Raw genomic sequence first — 13,767 nt, forward strand, 5'->3', positions numbered from 1 at the left:
CCCCCCCCCCCCCTTCCTCCCCCCTTCCCCAGCGCACACGGTTGATAAAAGAAGTCTCGATGCTTTCCAGAGGGCGCTTTGCAGGCAGGGAGGAACAGGGAAGCTGGCAGGACTGGAGGAGGCAGGAGATGGCAGTTGGGTGGGTTTTTTTTTTTCCTCTTCTTTCTTTCTTTCTTTTTTTTCTTCTTTCTTTTTTTCTTTTGTTCGGGTTTTTTTTTGTTTGTTTTTCTTTCTTTTTTTGTTTGTTCTACCCTCTCATAAACTCGTGTTTCTGTGGCCTCAGCGATGGGGGTGGAACTAGAAGACATCAAGTTATAATTATAATTTTTTTTCGAAGGTATTTAGAAGTGACTTAGGTCTGTATTTTAATTTTCTCTCTTCCTAAGAAGCTGGTTGCCTCTGTCCTCCAAAAGAAAAAAATAATTGTTTCGTGTTCCAGCTATTCTGCTGCGGTTCTTTGTAAGCTAATTTAAAGTGGTATGGAAGCAAATTTTGAGCAAACAAAGGAATTGGGGCTGTGCTGAAAGGCAGGTGCTGGAAGCACTGTTGTACTGATGTATCTCCGTGTATAGAAAGACAGGCTGTTGACCTCTTTAGTTTGAAATCTAAGCTTGCTTTTTTTTTTTTTTTTTTTTTTGTATTGTTCCTTTGTAAGTGGAGGTTGTAGCTAGTGAAAACCCTCCTTCTGTTTGGAGATCCTAGCGTTTGGAGTTGTCCCTTTGCCCAGCCCAAACTTAATTGAATCCTCTGCACCTCTCACACTAAAACAAAAAGAATGGTGTGGAAAGCCACAGTGTCTCCTTATCGAATAATCCTGAGAGTTGCTATTGTGTGGACTCAGGAAAGAGATTTATCGTGGGTCATCCTCAGACTGTGCACTAATGTTTGATGCCTTTTTTGTTACTAAATATATATGTCTGTTCCTAACTGTTAAGGTCTCAGGGTGGGGGGAGGGCAAAGAGGATTTTTTTTTCTTAAGTTCATTATTACTTGTATTCATTTACAGAATAATTTTTCCCCACTCCTTTCCCCCTTCTTTTTCTTGACAAAATAAGATACAAGGGAGGTCCATTTCTTGTTTGACCAGGAGGAAAAAGGGGGCGGACAGGGGGGAGGAGGAGGAGGAGGAGAAGGGAGGGGGAGGAAGGGGGAGCTGTTAGCTAGGCAGCAGTTGACACTGGTTTTCAATCTGTAGGTCAAACGCAGCATTTCTGTAACACACGACGTGCATCACACTGACTTATCAGCCACGTATCACAACAATACTTGGGCTTTTTGGTCACCCTGGTGAATTATGCTCTTTTGAGCAATCCATTTATCTAACATAATAGATGGAGGGGGAAAAAATACTGTGAGCCGCTTCCTCACCGTTGTGTACTGAGATGTACATTGTTCTGGTTTAAACTTACAGACATACAGTGACCTATACAAAGGTTATTGCTTTCTGTGCTATGTGGAGTGGAAGGGAGGGGGGAGTGTGTGATGTGAAGAAACAAATTTTTTTCTGAGTAATCTGTACCCTAACACGGGATCAGCAGGTGATTGTGTTTGAGTACATAGTGTAATACAGAAAGCTCATAGTAGGTTCACCCAAAGTAAATGACCAGTCTTCTGATGACCTGAATGGACATCAGATCTTCCTTTACTGGCCTCTGGGGTTTTTTTTTCTGTTTCTGGAAAGTATACCTTTTAGTTAAGAAGTTTGGGGTGAACTTTTGTCTGCTTGTGTATGGAAAAGTTTGTTTCCTGTCTTGTGGAATTACCCAGGAATCATTTTGCAATGCCACGTTGTTCCCTGAATTTTGTCATCTCTTCTTGGTCCTAAAGGCTAAAAGCTGCATTAAGTTCATTTGTTATGTCTCTTCTGTTTCCCTCTTTAAGAAACAAAGCCCTAAATAAGCCTAACATGCTGCACTAAGACCTTTTGACTAAAACTATTAAGTTGTCCTGTCTCGCTGGTGACATCAAAAGTTAGATTGAAATAGTGTTATCAGAGTGCAGTGATACTGTGTCTGCCTCTCACTAAAAATTTTAGTGACTGGTTGACCAAAGGATCCTAAAGCCTGAAAATTGTTTGTTGTTGAGTTGTGGAGGCTTTCTCCTTCAGGTTAGCTGGCTGGTAAAATGTGGAGTGCTCATGCTGCTCTGACTGTGTCTGAGGGGAAAATAACACAGACCAGGCCTTGTGTGTATTTGTTTTTTTTAAACTTAATGTTCAGTTATACCTCGGGTTTGGCTGAGGTGTATCTGTAACTGCTTATTCTTACATCAGCATTTTACGTGGGAGTTCCTCTGTCCCCATGCAGAGGGGCAGAGAAAGCATTTAATTTTGTTTCACTTCTCAGCCACATGTGAGCTGCTGCAAAGAGTAGTGAAGTTAGGAAAATTTTGAAAGGTCTGAAATCCTTTTCTGTGCAGCTGCAATAGAAAAGAGAGGTAGAGCAAGGCAGTGGTGGGATGTTGATCTGAGTATCATGAATTAAATAGTCAGAGAAGAGCAAAAAACTATTGCATGGTATGGCCTGTAAGTGAAGAGAGTGTTCTCAGTGGTTGCGTAAATTTAGGAAGTGAAGGGACTTCATCCTCTTTTAGTTAGCATGGAGAAGGGTAGAAAGTTCTTGTCTCTCCCTTGTTTTACCAGAGTATAGGGAAAAGGGTTAAGGGTTGTGCAGCTTTGTTTTTACTTTTTCCTTGGAACCAGAAAATGACAAGTTCACACTCTGAATTAAAATACCTTGGTGTAAGTTTGTAATATTCCTTGTGGCTGAAACTTGCTGTGGCAGTGGCCAAGGAAGGGCCTGATGTGATTCTTTGACTGTAAAAATGCTCATGGCTGGAATCCTATGTAGGAGGTGGTTCTTACTCACAGCTCCTTTAGTAAATCTCTGTATGGTGGCAAGGCCTATTCCATGAGCTGGCAGAGCTTGTAGGTTCTTCACTAAATTTAATGTTGCTATCCTTTTTACCCATCCCAATCTCCCCATATTTTGGGAAAGTGCATTCTCACCACATTGATCCCACTTCTTTTATTATCTCAAAATCTTACAGGTCTGTTATTATTGTTACAGTACTTAACACCTTTATTATTATTTGCATAATATGAGTAGCTGTGCAGTAATGACAAGGCTTTTGCAGAGGCAGTGTGTGTATTAAACAAGCCAGTTCAACTTGGGAGAAGAATAGGGAAAACTTCTTGGGCTGAAAATCCCATGCCAGAGCTCACTAGACTCAGTAAAACTTGCACTTCAGCTATGCTTCACTGTTTGGCCTTGAGTTCACAGATGTAATATGAAAAATTGCTATTGTGTCTGCTATTTCTTCTCTTATTAGAGCTCAGAATCAATTATTTGCCAGCCCAAAATTCTGTGTGTTAAATGAAGGCTGATATTGGTAGGTCAGCATTTCTTGTGAGTTCTGAAACTGAGACACGGAAGGTTTTGGAGAGGCAGACTATTATGGTTCTTTTAATCCATACAAATGAAACCCACATATCTTGTTAATAGGAAAACTTAGTGGAAGGAAACATTGTATATCCTAAAGCTGAATAAAAATCTTTCATATGGGGAAGCACTGATACTGTACTTGACCATTTTATTTGTTGCTTATTAATTTATGCTATTGGAACTCTGAAAATAGGAGGAAGAAAACATTAGTGAGCACTTTAACACAGCCAGTGAATTTCACTAAAGATTAAAGCTTCCATAATTTTGAGGAGTGTTAAATAACTCCCTGAAGAGAACAGTTATTCCAAAATTTTGACTTATATTGAAGGCAGATGAACTTTTTTTTCTCCTTTGTAGGATTACAACTTTAGATTTCCTTATTTGTTGCAATGGCAGTAAAAATACAAGCCACATCTTGCATCTTTGGACGTTGGTTGTGTCGGTCATCTTTGGAAAGCAGCTTCTGGGGCTCTTTCCAGTAGAAACAGATGAGGAAAAGCAGGTTTGACTCAACAGCGTCTTGTGGAAATGCAAATTTGGGATGTATGTCAGCTGGTAGACTTCAATCCCTTACTTGCAATGTTGCTGTCTTCCCAGTTTTTTGGTTTCATACTGTAACAGTTAAAGTAAGTAAAAATGGTGGAAGGAAATCCACCTGTAGTGCTTTCACCCCTCGGTTCAGAAAAGCCTGTTGGTAGGTGCTCACTGCCAGAATGCCACTAATCCTTGAGGAGCTTGTTCTCTGCTCCACACTGTTAGCTGCACTGTGTGCTCCTGCACAAACAGTTGGTATTCCCAGGCCTTCGTTTGTGATGAAGACTGTGTTATTTCAGTATTGCCAGAAAATGAAGGGGGAAAAAAAAGAAACCAGCAACCCTTTTCACTATAGTGAGAAACCTTGTCAGTGTAGTTGTGTCTAAGAAGAGTTTAAAAAAAAGCCCCAAGATAGTCTCTGCTGTCTCTTATCTGGAGTGCCTGATCACTGTATGGAAGTGGTGGCGTGGCCATGTGCTAGGGGAGGGAGCTAATACATCCATCCAACTCTGGCTGTTAAAACGTGCCTACCCTCTGCCTATTTAGGTTCAAAGGTTGAAAGTATAATATTGGGACAGCCCATGGGTGTCTGATTCCCCTAGAACTGTTATATTTCTCTGGTGGTTGTAAAGGCCATGTTTTATTAGGTTGTATCATCAGCTACTTCATGGGGTTCTGGGCAGAGGCACCTATTGACTTACACAATCAGAACTGTAACCCTTTAACAAGAGGTTGTTGTAAGCCCCTTTATGACTTACATTTGACAAGTCCAGCTCCCAGCCTTCTTGTTCTGGTTCTTTCTTTGCAGCTAGTCCTGTGCCTCACAGTCCTAATAGTTTGCAAGTAGTCTGACTACCCAATGGGTGTAGAGAAAATGGTATTTTGATGAATGGACTCATCAGAAAAGGGATGAGAAAAAAATAAAAAAGTGCTTTTTAGGTGACACTTTGGGATCTCCATCTAAGCAAGTGGAAAATTCAAAACCCAGCTCCTGAAACTGGAAATACTGGTATCTTGGAAAGCTATCTCATATCTTCAAATGGCTGTGCCTTAAACTCAGCAGGCTGGAACTCCCTTAGTGCAACAGTCCCTTTGGAAAAGAAGGATGAATTAAGAGGGTGTTTGATCTAATCAGCAATACCAAACCATAATGTACTAAAGCCCAGGGTGTTTGGACTGACAGAGGCTGCCTGGTGTCTTGGTAAACCACACACGCCTTGGGTCTTTCACTGTTGTTTGAGGAGATGTACATCATCCCCAACAAGGGTGTGTTTTCAGAATTAGGTGGTGGAAAATTTAGGTACTGCAGGTTTTCCCTTAAACTCTGGTGGGAGAAGAGGAGCTTTTCCTCCTAGTTGTAGTCAGCTCAGTGCCATACTTCCTCATGGGCTATATTTGTCTTGCCCTCCTTCTCAGAGGTCACAGGCTCTGTCAATGTGCTGTAGTGCAGAGCAGATGAGAAGGTCTTGGACAGGCACTCCACCAGAAACTGTTGCCAAACCCTTGGGTTTTTGTTTTAACTCTGTAGGAATTTAGGTACAGTTGAAGGGTCAGGCTGGTGTCCAGCAGCCCTGTGGAAGCGGGAAGGTAACTCCTACCATCTCCTTACTGGGCTGGCAACTCTGCTGGTGTGTGGATGAGCCTGTCTCATCTTTTTCTGTCATTGGTATGTACTGCTGGTCCAGTCACCAGGGCAGGAAAGGCTGAAATCCTGCTACTACAGAGTGAAGTTTACTTGTAGATGCTGACACTTCAGCTTATCCTCTGTTTTTAAAATTCACCCTGGAGAAAAACATGAGTAGTGGTCAAGTTGGAAACTTTATTATCCATACCTCTGACACCTCAGCAGCAGTACAGCTGTTGATTTGGTGTCATATCTTTTTCACCTGTGGGCTGCTTGCCTGAAGGGAGACCATTTTTAAGCCTACATTGCTCAGCAGTCAGCTTTCACCCAGCCTGTTGACTTGTCCTGTGAAGGGGTGCAGAGGTGCTCTAGTGGTGATAACGGCTCCCACTCAAACATGTTTCAAGGCACAGTTTTGGAGCTTTCTCATTATTCAAATAGCACCGAGAACATCCTTCTCAAACCTTAATGCTGTTGTAAACAAACAAATCTCTGTGTAGCCAAAGCCTGTGGCTTCTTTCCCTGCCTGGCACATGCAGTGTTTGTATGTGGAGGTAATAGCTGTCTCATGTACTGACAAATGTATTAATGGCTGGACTGGAATTAATACTAGGTAGAGTGACTGCTTTGTTCTTCATAGCTGGTTCCTGCTGCTTAATGAGGTGCTCTTAAAACTCTTGTTTTCAGTCCTGGTTAGGTCTGTGACTTGGCCAAGTGAAGGCTTAGAGCTCCCTGTGATTAGTCATTATAATTAGCTCGGAAATCTTTGCCTCTGTGATCAAGGCGCCCTGTATAATGCGGCTTATAGTGGGCTCTCGCCCTGTCACATACCTTCAGCGTAGTATGGATGACAGTGCTCTGCTGGACACATATGTATTTACCTGTGTTGTAACTTTAATATACAATTCCTTCATATGTGCCAGGCAGGTAAATCTGAAGTAACTTCCTCCTCAGGAAAGCGTGGTTAGTGCTAGTCCCCGCTTCACTCAGGGCAATTTCTGGCTGTGGCCAAGGCTTGCCTTACCCTTACCAAGTGTAAGGTAAGATTGAGACATGGTGACTAGTAGCTGAGTAAAGAGAGCAAATAAAAAAGAAAACTTTGGCGTAGTTAGAGCATGCCTCTTTCCTAGGAAGTCTGTACCTCTTTCTGTACTGGGTGACCTTGTCTTTTGAGGCTTTGACTTGGCAGCGTAGCAAGATGAGCAATCCCACATCAGGTGTTTAAACTTGAAATAACAGTTTAAAATTCAGTTCTTAAAAATACAAAGTTGATTGGTAAGCTAAACCTGATCATAAAAAGCACTTTTTAAGGAATGCTAGATTAGGTGTCTCTTTCTTTAAAATTTAGAAGCTTTTAATTTATTGTTCCATATGAAAGTTTTGATGACTTTGTGCTTTCTGAAAGTGCAAGAGGATGTGTTCAGCCTTAGTGAAGGCAGTGAAAGTTTCTCTAACATACTGGAGAATTGGGCTGCCTTTGTGCTCCTTACATTGTTTTGAAATGCAGCTGGTTGTGATGAGACTGGCTTTAAGTATTGTATGTCCAACTCAATAAATTTGCTGTACTTTTCATGTAAGGTTTTGAGATGAAACAAGTGAGTTTAACCTACCTTTCCAAGTGTTTTGAAAAATTCAGCTTTATGCAGCAGCTTGCTCTTTGAATTTCATAAAGGAAGTACTGGTAAATGTTGCCTCTCCAGGGGTAGGAGGCTGCAGTAGTGTGATAAAATTGCAAAAATCTACTCTCATGAGGCAATTCTAGTCTGTTTTTCCCCCTTCAGCCCTCTCCTTCTATTGTGCAGGTATGTCTAGGGGACATCAGTAGGGTCTCATAGGTACTCTGTGTGTGTAACTAGGTGTGTCTCTGGAAAAATATTCCCCAGCCCTTTTACGGGCAGGAGTTGAAGGTTGTGGTTTTTTTGTCCTTAAAGTTATTTAATCTTTCTTGCTCCCTCCCCTAACTTTATGCTTTTCACCTGGATGGATTTCACAAATATTAACCTGAGAGAGCTTGTTTTTGCAGTGCAGTTGTCTAATTAGGGGAGTCTAACCACGTGGCTGTCTATTGCAGCTTTTCAGATCTGCTCTCTGTAGGTATCTGGGATAACCTGTCATGATAGCATGTACATGTGCTTTTAAACGACTGGATGTTTTACCAGGTTGGGCTTTAGTTCAAAGAGAGACTTTGATTTGGATGTTTGGTATTGAAAATAATTATTAGTGTATATGACCTTGAATTGATGTCCTTCTAGACTTTGTAACCCTAGTGTGAAAGCACAGCATAACAAATGTGTAATCGTAGTTGTGGCTTCTGGGTTCAGAAATCCCTAAGGAATATGTGTAAACAAGGCTTGCATGCAGGGGTACAATGCCTGCTGGTCCCTGGAGAGGGTACAGAGAGATTCTAGTTCTACCAGGGGGCTTGGGGATAGATAAAGACTAAGAAAAACCTCTCTTGAGTAGGAGATCACCTTCTCTCTGGAAGAACTGAATTGACAGGACTGGGAAAATCTGGTCTACATAACAGCAGTGCTTTTGTTGCAATGCTTTACGTGCAGCTTGTATTAAAATGCAAGGAGATTTTTTCTCTTTCCTCTGACTTCCCACCTTCTTTGGGTGTCCAAACTCATGCCCTGTTCTCATCAGTAACACTGGTCTGAGTTTTGGCCCTGTGTAGATGGTGATGGGGAATTCTTTACCTCCTCCCCACCCCGTGTTGAGAGCCCACTGCCCCATGTAGCAGGTGCTGTTGGCTGGAGTTGCGCATAGTTCTGCGTTTAGGTTGCCGACAGCTGTGTGAGAAGCTAAAAGTGTCGCATCTGTAACCCAAGCTTTTTTGTTCTAAAGAATGTAAAATGATCAGTGATACCAGTGTGCACATCTATTCCTTTGGCTGATGTCTCTCCATCCTTAGGAGGGAGCTGGTATAGGTGCTTCTGGGAGGAGTAAAGGACTGTGAAGGCAGGCAGGCATTTGTACTTTCTTGGTATTGTTTTCTGTCTGGGAATCTTAAAGATGTCCCTCCTGGGACCCTTGTGCTGATTTGTGCAGCTGCTACCATACTGTTCATGACAGTAGCCATGGGAACACAAGTAGGATGATACAAGTTTAAAACTAACTTGTTGCTAGGCAGACCCAGCTCAATGTGTGTGGATTAAGTAGTCTTAACAACAACAAAAAAACCCACTCCAGATATTCTGCTGCTTCTGCGGGGGAAGCCATTTGGCCTCACCCCTAACTCTGGGTCTTTCTTTAGGCTGGCAGAATAAACTAGCCCCAGAAGAGTCCCCTGACACCAGCCAGACTTGGGGAAACCCCTCTTGTACATCTGAATTATGAGTAAGTGGTGGCTGGGGGGGGGCAGCAGATGCAGAAGGTAGGTTTTGACACAACCTTTTCTAAAAAATCAAGTGCTGTGAAGTAAAGCCATGTGCCTCCCAATGCAAAACTATTGTGCCACTCAGTCTAAAAGTTTTAGCTTGCATTAAAATAGGTACTGCTACAAGTGACATGCACTAAACAAAGGTCATGGGCTTAAAATACCACAAGATCGCTTCTAAACTCTGGCTGTAAAAACTTAAAATTATGACTAAGGCAAGGTAAACACCTTCAAAAATTGCACTGCTTTTGCACCCTGTTAGCGTAGGTACTCTCTGTGCTTCATGAACTGGTGTAGACCTTTTAACTTGTTGGTAAGTTGTTTTGTCCCAAGCTTGTGTTTTGGCATTTTATGCTCAAGAAACAAGAGCAGTTTGTACCCTCATGTTATTTTTGTTGTTGATGTCTGACAAAGGATGGCATGTTATAGGGGCCCAAAGGGAACTGGAGACCCAAACTTTAAGGGAGTGATGGCCCCTGTATGCTTTTTGAGGGCTGAGCTCCAGCATTCTTTGTCCCTGCAGCTGTTGGCTTCCTGTATCACAGCAGTAATTAGTTATGCTCTGGCCACTGGTTTAAATGGATCTTTTTTATTTTATAAACATTTGCTGTGCCATAACTGTCATTCCTGTTGGAATAAGGCCATTTATAGACATGCTCCCAATTACCACCTGCTCCTTTTCTTTCTTAGCAAAATACACTCTTACCTAATTTAACCTCCCACAGCAATTGCTTTGAAGTTGTTTTCTCTTTGCATCTTGGCTCACTGCTATACCTTTTCCCTCTGACCACCCTAACGAACAGTTTTTTTGCAGTTGTCATTGTTTGTCCTTCCAAAAATTACCTGCTTCTGGGGAGAAAGCTTCTTGCTTGGTTTGTCCCAAACATTTCTGTAGTCAACACTTACAAGAAAAGATTTCTTTCCTTTAGTATGTCTCAGCCCTTTTTTTAGTTTCCTAAGTGCTACTTGTGGTTCTCCAACTTTCATTAGAGTTTTAGTACAGTTTATGGATTCTCTCCACCCTCTTACTAACCCAGCCCTGCTTGGATTTCTCTGCTCTTCTCTGTGTTCCCGACTCCTCTTTCTTGGTACTTTGTTCATCCAGGAGAGACACCCATGTCTGAGCTTCATTTGTAGTTGTATTGTTCCAAGTTCCCCCTTAGACTGGAAGAAAGTGGTCATGACTTTTATTTTGTTACAATTTTGCTCTGTAAGAGGGGAAGATATAGCAGAACTCTGTCCCTTAACCTCTTCTACAACTTGCATACTTCTCTGGACATGGTATCTGCCTGCTTTTCAAGCATTTGTGTAGCAGTGATGTTTTTGCTTTTTTGGGCTCCTTAAGGCTTTTGTTTCATCACTGGATAATTTCTGCCTCAGCTTCTCCTGTGGAAGCCACTTGTTCTTGTAGGAGCAAATGCTCCCCCCCACTTTAGCTGGTGGAGCATCTCTCTTTGGCCAGTCATGTCACTCTTCTGAACTGTTGCTGCTGTGAGCAAACAGGTATGTGAGAGAGGTGAGAGAGTTGGTCTTTCCTTCAGCCAGGGCTGCCCTGGGAACAGGCTGAGTGCTTGTCTGGAGCCTTTAGCCGGCCCCTGCCTGCTGGGCACAGAGGCTGAATTGCTGAGAGTAGCTCTGAAGCCTGTCCTATGAATTTGGAGAGAGAGGGGAGGTCTCCTTGCCTGTTTTGTGAATAAAGCAAACCTTGAGGTTGCTGGCTGACTCAAATCTGCAAACAGTGTGGACATGCAGGAGCTTCTCTCTTTGCTGTAGTCTCAGCCTTGGGCTCATCATTGTGTGTGCTGAGGGGAGGCTCGGAGGGTACAGCTGGATATCATCTGAAGTTCTCATCACCTCTCTTCTCCTCTTAGGCTTTATGCAAGTATCAAATAACTTGGGAGAAAGGCTTGCTGGTGGGAACTTGGTGGTGGAAGGATGATTTTTCAGAGCTGTCCTCTGGATTTCAGCCCAAGAGCTGAGTTGCTTGGCAAATAATTTCTTCGTATGTGTACTGGCTCTGAGAAGTGGGTCTGCTCTGTGGGAAACTGCTGCATTGTGCTCTAGCTCTTTCTGGTTTTTGGATGGGTTTTTATTCCTCTTGGTTTGGTTTTTGAGATGATTCTCCCCCAAGATTTGCCTGGGATTGTGAGTGCAGGGGATCAGTTTATTTTCTTGGGCATTTTCAGGTGAAACAGCAAGCTGTCCTCCACACACAGGTCAGGTGTAGTCCTTGTGGTGCAAACAGGGCAGGCACAAATCCAGCCATTCTGCCAGCAGGCTGAAAATTGGCAAGAGTTTAGGAGTGTATTTGTAGATTTGGGTGAAAAATTACTTTTTCTACTGAAACAGATACAAAGATGATTGTAGTTGGGAGGTCATGTAGTTTGCTCTGGTGCATCTAGTGACTGGGGAACATCCAAGTGCTGGTGCAGAGTGGAGATGGCAATCTGAGACTGACTACTACTGGTTTGAAAGGAGGGATGTAGATTGAGCAGACATTTATAAATGCTAAAGCTGTTTTAAAGTGTGTGTGTGAGTAGTTATGTTAGGCAGATTCATGTTGTTTATTGTACTCATCTTGCTGAAGTTATTCTGAAGGATGGAGGAGAAATAAAGACAGAACTTCTTGAACCCCTAGTAATATTTTTAGAGATCATAAAAGCAAATAAATGAGCTGTTGGAGAGTTAGACTTGGGAGCAGTCCTTGTTGCTCAGACACTTGCTGGGAAAGGGGACTGTTTGATGCCCTCTTACCTGAGTTCTTGTGAAAGAGGCTCTGGGAGCTGATACTGGGCTCTTCTTTGAAGCAGCCATCTCCGAGCTCTGTTCGGTGGAATGCTGTCCTGTCTGGTTATCGCTCCCTCTGCTCTGGCCACTGTGTTGCCCACAGCAATACCTCCATAGCAGCAGCCACATCCTTTTGTTACAGCTGGAGAGAAGGAAACCACTGGGTGCAGTAGCATTGCCTGCGAAATGATTTCAGTATCTGCTGGGCGGGGGGGTAGGCGGAGATGTAATGGGGTCTCTGAGAGATGGATAGGAGAAATCTTTCCAGTGACTATGTAGTTTGCCTGTTAATTCAGGCAGTGGATTTAATTCATGCTGCCGGGACTGGGACAAAGCTTGGAGCAGGTGCTCACCCAGAGCCTGCTTAAGTTGGATAGATGCCTGCTGAAATGTTTATCAAACATGAGAATAAAAGGAAAAAGGTTGTATTTAACCTTTTTTTGATGATGCATTTTAAAAATAGCTTATGTTTCTAAAGTCAGCAGCAGTTACAACCAGGGTTTGAAAAATGGACTTGGCACTTGCAAGCCACAGTGGGAAACACCTGTGCCGCAATACGCCCCGCAGCAGGAAGGGTTGCCAGGGTCGGGTGCTGCTCCCTTACCCTGGCGCTTGTTGGCTCTTGCAGCAGGGTTCTCCTTGTGTGCTAGGGTTGCCTTTGCACTCTTACTGCTGCTCTGTTCTTACTTATTCATCAGTAGACATAATTTGGCTTGATACCTGTATTTCACTGCTGTAAAAATGATTCTTAGCCTCTGGAGTAGAAAAGAATGAATCTAGTTACTCTTAGCTCAGTTTTACCCTTGTAAAACTATGGCATGTGGGTGAGGCACTGAAGCTGCATCCAAACTAAGGAAGACACTACTGCACTAATGTGCTAATTTTATACTCTTACTTGGCAGGTTGCCTTTGTAATCAAAGGGCTGGAAATTTTTCGGTTTGAACAAAATGTTCTAAGTAGCTGCGCTCTAGGTGGAAACAGATTTGATACGGGATACTGCCTTCAAAAGAAATCCATCTTTCCATATCTTTCTGGGCATAATCATTCTAACTAAAATTCGCTTTCGTGACTAAGTGAAGCTGTAGCCAAGATCTGAGTAAGGCTTACCTGTGGAGTTTCCTTTGCAGAGGTGTGTCTCATAAATCTCTGCATCTCATGGGAATGGAGGGAAGGGGATGTTTTCAGGAAGTACCTGGAAGCTTTAGGAATGACAGTTGTAATGAATTTCAGCAGAACTATTCTGTTGCATGTCATTTTCTCCCTGTTTGATTAATAACTATTGTGTGAGCTTGGTGGAGAATTTGGTCAAAACACAAAAGCATTTTTAAACAAGTTTGACAGAGAATGTCCTGGTGAGTTGTACAGTACCTGACACATGGAGATTATGCAGTAGGGAGTAAATATCTGATTCTCATCAATAGCGTAGAAGTAATTAAAAGCATCTTTTGATGCCCTTGGGTTTTTTCCCCTTTGTTTTAGGGAATCAGTGATCACTGACTAGAGAACATATGTATGCAGATTTACTTTTTCCGACAAAAAACGTCCACAGGAACAGAACAATCACAGAACAGTTTCATATTTCTAAACTTGTTTGAAATGAAATGCTAACTCAAAGACCATGTTTATGTTACTGGAAAGCTTAAAACAAATGGCAGAATTGCTTTCAGGCTGTATGAAACGTGTCTTTCTGTTGCCTTTGATTTTTTTTTTTAAGTAACTTCCCGTGTTCATGAATCTAATACAGAAATTTCAATACACTATTTTCTAATGAGCCTAAAATTTCTCCTTCTGCAATACTGTAATGAGAGCTGACTGCTAAACTTCATTGCTTTGAGTTTGAGATGAAACAAAACTCTGTGCCATATGTTAAAAGAACAAGCTGACTTGACAACGACAATGTGTTTTATCTTCTGCATTCTGGCAAGATTTTGTAGTCCTGGAGGGCAACTGTAGGGAGAAAGAAATTGGTAGATATTCAAGAATGATACTAGAAGGACTT

General features: G+C 42.4%; 1 protein-coding gene across 1 annotated transcript in view; it reads left to right on the forward strand.

The window, feature by feature from the left end:
- RCOR1 (REST corepressor 1) overlaps positions 1-13,767 on the forward strand; it is an 81,710-nt gene that overhangs the window by 1,236 nt on the left and 66,707 nt on the right. The window lies entirely within an intron of this gene.

The sequence above is a fragment of the Corvus kubaryi genome, unplaced genomic scaffold (genome assembly GCF_017639235.1).
Source record: "Corvus kubaryi isolate FWS band 111438036 unplaced genomic scaffold, C.kubaryi_AGA036_p1.0 66, whole genome shotgun sequence".
Lineage (NCBI taxonomy): Eukaryota > Metazoa > Chordata > Aves > Passeriformes > Corvidae > Corvus > Corvus kubaryi.